Genomic DNA, 6,000 nt, shown 5'->3' on the forward strand with positions numbered 1-6,000 from the left:
GGTCTTCTCTGAAAGTCCCTTTTTGTTGATTTTGGAATCCTGTACGTATTTTACATAATTATAAAACAAAATTACATTTTAAAAAATCCCTGAAAATTGAAAGTAAAATGAAACCAATGAACTTGGCTGTGTATCAAGTCGGTGGTGTAACCACAGGAACTATTCCAAGTGACTTTACAACAAGTCACTTGAACATTCCTAGTGGGATAGACAGTAACAAACAAAAGTTACAAAACAGTTAAAAATCCCAAATTGTTTTCAGTGATCAGCGTTGGTAGTAATGGGATAAGTGAGTATTTCGGTGTCAGTAAGAACCCGGATTTTTGTCCAGGAATGGAGGAATGAAGAAAGAAAGATAAGGTTAAGTCAAAATCCTGTGGTCCTGAGTTAGAACTGGAGCATCTGTATGAAATCACCATCCCTGTCCACTGGAAAGGCCTAGAAGCAGGGATGCATCCAGTCATCGGGGAGTACACCTAACAGCCAGGTGTGGTCCTTAAATCCCTCTATCCATGGAAAGGAGCTGGGGCTCCTTGAAGCAGAACTGATCCGGGTCTTGGGTAGGGAATGTTCAAGGTGAAGCCCAGAACAAAGTGTCATACTAGCAACAAGCTGTAATGGACTTTCGGGTTCGTGTCAAAAGTCAGGTTGAATGAACTTCCGCTTGCCCAGCTCTTCAGGGATCCACCCCTATGACCGTCCTCCAGCAATACAGAAGATTCCTTGCCGCTCTGGCTGCCCCCCCGGGGTTACACCATTTTCTCCATTTCCCTCTAAAAATGTGCTCTCTGGAGTGGGCCATGAGTCTCTAAACAGACTCCACGTCAGAGAGGAGAGGGCCCCTCCTGTACGGTCGCTCCCCAGGAGCCAGGCCTGCTGCTTCCCAGAGGACCCTGCCACCTGGCCCAGCGGGAAGGCAGGTGCTCAGCCATCAGAAAGTCACCAAGTTGGCCTCTCAGAGCTGCTTAAACAAGGTGCTCTTCTAGGGGCCTAAGGACCAAGAGCGGGCCCCTCCCAAGCTTACAGGGGCAGGGCCCATGACTACTTTGGGGCCTGTTTGCTAACAAGTGTCTGTCCATTGGGCAGAATTGGGGGTGAGACTTGCTTTCACTGTAACTGTCTAGTCGGGGGGGGGGCTACGGGGGGACATAGAGCCCGCACCTCCTCTTGTTGCTGGAGGCCACCCCCCTTCACCAAGAGAGACTCATCAGATTGCTGACCAGCCAAACTGGCTTAGGTCAAGAAGATACATTTGGGTGGAATTTTATAAGACTGAGAATAGATGAATATTGCCGTAAATAAACTTGCTAATGGGGACATCTGAACTCAAAAGACATAAATCAGGGGATACTGTTTCACCTTACCAAAAAATCATGTGTTAACACAACACTGTAAAGCAATTATACTCCAATAAAGATGTTAAAAAAAAATCATGTGTTTCAGTAATGAAAGAGAATGAAGTGGGTAAATGGATAAACTATGGTACATCAGACAATGGAATATTATTCAGCTCTAAAAAGAAATGAGCTATTAAGCCATGAAAAGACATGAAGGAACATTAAGTGCATATCACTAAGTGAGAGAAGCCTATCTGCAAAGGCTACATGCTGTATGTGGGACATTCTGGAAGAGGCAAACTACGGAGACACTAAAAACATCAGTGGCTGCCGGCGGGGCGGGGAGCAGGGGGGCGGCGATGAACTGGTGGAGCACAGAGGATCTGTAGGGCAGTGAGAATCCTCTGTATGTTACTATAATGATGGCTACACGTCCAAACCCATAGACTGTACACCACCAAGAGTGGCTCTAAGGTAAGCTGTAGCCTCTGGGAGATAAGGATGTGTCAGTGGAACAAACGGACCTTGGTGGGGACGTCAGTGGTGGAGGAGGCGTGCGTCTGTGCAGGGCGCACACGGAATGAAGTACTGACTCCTGCTGCAGCGTGGGTGCCCATAAACCATCCTGCTGGCGAATAGGCTCTGGGGTTTGTCCCTGGTCTTAAAAAGCAGATCTTTCTTAAGAATGACTTTGTCGTGGAACTGGCAATGGCGTTCCCTCAAAAAATTTTCAGTCCCCGAAATCGTTTTGGTCAGTTAAGGCTCTGTCAGGGCCCTAAAGTTCAAACAAAAAGAACTTGACCCAGAAATATGAACTTGCCTTTGTCTAGTTGATGCCACCTGACACATAGGTCATCTGCTGGGGGCAGGGGCTGGGGGTGGGGGGAAGTTTTGCGACCAAAATGCAAGTTCTGTTTCTGAGGGTAAAGGAACATCTCAATAGCCAGACCCAAGCTGGGTTTCCAGAATGTTCTTTAGAGTTGACTCTGGATCAGCAGAGTTGAAGGTGGATATCCCTCTAACGATGGTCCATAGGATGTCCCAGCAAAGGATACTGAAGCCGATCCCACACCCGGACGATGGTGCTGTGTCCCTGTCCCTCCGCCATCAGGCTGTAGGGTCTTCCTCTGGGTCACTCTCAGCCTGGCTCCAGCCCCTCAGAGGCTGGGCCCCTCGGTTGCCTGCCGCCGCTGGGGTCCCAAGTGCCCAGAAAGGCTGGGCCCCATCAAGGTGGAGGGTGAACTAACTTTGCCATTAACAAAGCATAAGGGGAAGCTACTTTTCTGTCCCATTTTTGTTGAGAGCCTCAAGTACCACGTTCCAGCACCTCATCCAGCCACGTGCTGCTGGGCATCCACTCTGGACGGTGTACTCCTCGGTGCCCAGCTTCCTGGAGTCCAGACAGCAGGCCTCAGCTCATTTCCTGTCCTCGGGCTGATGTGGACTCTTAACTATGGTACAGCTGAATCAGCGTTATTCTCCTTCATGCCCTGCAGTTATTTCTTTTTTTAAAACAGCCATAGGAAGGTTAGCTTTCAATCAGATTGTTAAAGGTCTTTGGAGGGTTCACTCAGATGGTTTAATTAATAACCACAAGCTTCGTTGCAAGTACGGTTGCGTGTTGGATACAATAAACTCTTCAAGTGACTGGAATTTTTGAACTAAGGAGCTCTAGACAGAGAAGGAGCCTGGGCTGGGGTCCAGGAGGGCCCGGATCCTGAGGGCTGAGGAGGCAGATGGCCCCGCCTGCATTCAGCCCCTCGAGAGACAGAGAAGATGTTTCCAATTAAAGTCACTTAGAAAAGAGACTTTGGCAATGATGGAGACGCAGCATTCAGAAAAGAACAACAATCCCTGGCATTTGTGAGCTGTGGGTTTGCAAAAAATCTGCTCTCCCTGGATTTCAACGGAGTGGCTTGGGGGAAAACAGGATTGGAAAAGCCTCAGATTCCAATCAGCCCAAGGTGACTCTGGCCTTAGGACTTCCAAACTGTCCCACTGCAGTGCATGTCCCTGTAGTGCAACCGGCGAACCACTTGGTTTTCAACCTATTTGTCGGCTTCTGTATTTTTCACCTTTAAACTGGGTTTGCTTTGGTTTGGTTTTCTTTCGGGTGGTATTCATGATGTATAAGAAAGAGAAAAGGTGGAAGTAGAGATGATTCTGGAAATAGGCCATCACCTGGCAGGATGGAGTTTCCAGGCCGTTGCGCAGGACCAGTGATTTTGTTCTTAAAATGATTTAGCTTCAGGAGTTCCCTGGTTGCCTAGTGGTTAGGACTCTGGGCTTTCACTGCCATGGCCTGGGTTCAATCCCTGGTCTCAGAACTGAGATTCTGCAAGCTGTGCAGCGTGGCCAAAAAAAAAAAGAAAAGATTTAACTACAACTCACTCATTTAACTTACTTAAGATTAGCTGTTTACTTCCTGGCAGTCACTGACATACTTGTGAATTCTTGTAACGTGAGAAGATCTAGCTTTACAAATGGTTTTCAAATGTAGCGAGAATTTGATGTATACTCAATTTAACAATTAATGAAGAGTGAATATATAAATTAATCATTTGCTGAGTTTGATTTTTCTATTTCCATAATTGCAGCCTCTAACTTTTTTCAAGACTTAAATGTTTTCAAAGGTCCTTGAAACCCTGGTTACCTGAGGCTCTGTGCCTCAGCGTCTGGAATGAAAGCGGTTCAGACACTCCCTAAGGAACATCCCAACTCCATTATGTCACTCTGCAGAATTCATTCTCCTTGGTTATCAAAGTGGATTCTCTCCAGAAGCCCATGAGGTGGGCTGCAAAAACATAAATAACCCCTTTTCTAGGGGACTGAGCCCTAGGACTCAGAGGCCAGGGTCATCCCAGGTCCTCCTTCTGTCCCCCTCTCTCAGGCCCCTGTCTCTCTCAACTTTTCCCACATCAACCAGCATTTCTAATATCTGCCCCACTTCCCTGGAGCTGGCTTTCCATGAGGTCAGAAGACCCAACAGGAAAAGTAACTGAAAAGTTTTCCCCAGAATGGCTGGGTCCTCCCAGAAGCCTCGTGGACAGCTGGTATGTAACCGCATTGAGATGGGGCAGGGGTCCCTTACTTTCCTGCGCTGAGATGGACGCACTGACCCGGGATGGAGCATGTCTCCCCTCTGGGCACACGTTCCACTCAGTTACCATCCCAAACCCAACCCGGGTTTGAATCAACGTGACCAGGATGGCCAGACAGGACATGAAGAACGCTGGCAAATGTTGTCCAGTGGGGCCTCAGGGACATTTGAGTTGGGGTAAAACCTGGCTTAGATGAGAAAGCATTTAACCAGCACCTACTAAGTGCTGGACACTGTGCTAACGGGTTGTTTTCACAGCTCAGTGAATTCTCACACCAACTGCAGGAAGTGGGTACTTACCATTGCCTGTGTTTTACAGGTGAGGACAGTACCTTGCCCAGGGTGACTCAGGTAGAAAGTGGCAGAGCTGTGGCTAAACCCTGGCAGTCTGACTTCAGAGTCTGGGGAGCCCCTACTCTAAATAAAAGGTGAAGGGGAATGTGGCTCTTGGGGAGGGGACAGTAATGGGGGGAGAATTCGTTTCTTGATTTTCTATTGGAAAAGTGTGTAGAGTGTGTCATCTGATAGGGTCACGCAAAGAGGGCTGGAGAGGAAGGCTTCACAGAAGACTGTTTACCAGTGCGGGGAGGGTTTAGGGGAACCCACAGGGAAGGGTGCAGGGCCCTGGGCCAGCCATGGTGGCGGCTTTATGTGGTAGAGGGGCAGCTGGGGGAATACATATCCCCTTCTCTATTTGCCTCCCACCCTCTGATCTTCTGCCAGGGCCTTAAGTTGGCCAAGCACAACCAGAAGCAGGGGCAAGAAAGGCCCCAGGCCACAGAAATCAGTGTCTCTGGCTCCGGAAAAGGGCAAAGCGAGGAGAGGAATGCGCAGGGTCGAAGAAGTGGAAAACATCCAGCACACGATCATTCGTGTGAAAAGCAGATGCGAGAGACTTGTATCTATGTCTCTATGCATTCATATGCTTGCTTATAGATGCATGAATTATTTTTGGAATGTTAACACACACAAAAGGCATTGGTAGAAACTTCTGAGAAGAAGTGGCCTACTTTCCATGGTGTAACTTTATGTACGGTTTGGTTTTTATCCCGTGTGTGTATTATATATTCAATCCATCCATCCACCAATCATTAACAAGAATTGATGTTTTGGGGCTTGGGATGCAGCCAGTAAGGGCATGCCTGTGACCTATGCTAGACCAATCATAACACCTCACCAGGCTACGGTGACTCGTGGAAGGCGTTGGCACATGACCCAAGCTCAGCCAATCAGAGCCTCCCATGAGCTTTTCATCCTGGAGCTGGGCGGGAGAGGTCCTTTTCCTTTCCTGTGGTTGCAGAGTCATCAGGAGGTGGTTCTAGAGCTGTAGGTGGTAATAGTAGCTAACAGTTACATGATACTTACATTCCGTTGAAACCTGCAAGTTACAGATGATAGACTCCATTTTTCATCCTCGAATGGCAGTTTCAGCTAGTTTAAACTAGTACACGCCAGGCCCTTCAGGAGAGGGGGCTCTGCAGGGCAGGTTCACCAGCATAGTGGGAATTTTGGAGCCGATTAGAATTCTGCCCACTTTACCTACACTGACTCATTTAATCTTCA

The sequence above is a fragment of the Globicephala melas genome, chromosome 3 (assembly GCF_963455315.2).
Source record: "Globicephala melas chromosome 3, mGloMel1.2, whole genome shotgun sequence".
In the NCBI taxonomy this organism is placed as follows: domain Eukaryota; kingdom Metazoa; phylum Chordata; class Mammalia; order Artiodactyla; family Delphinidae; genus Globicephala; species Globicephala melas.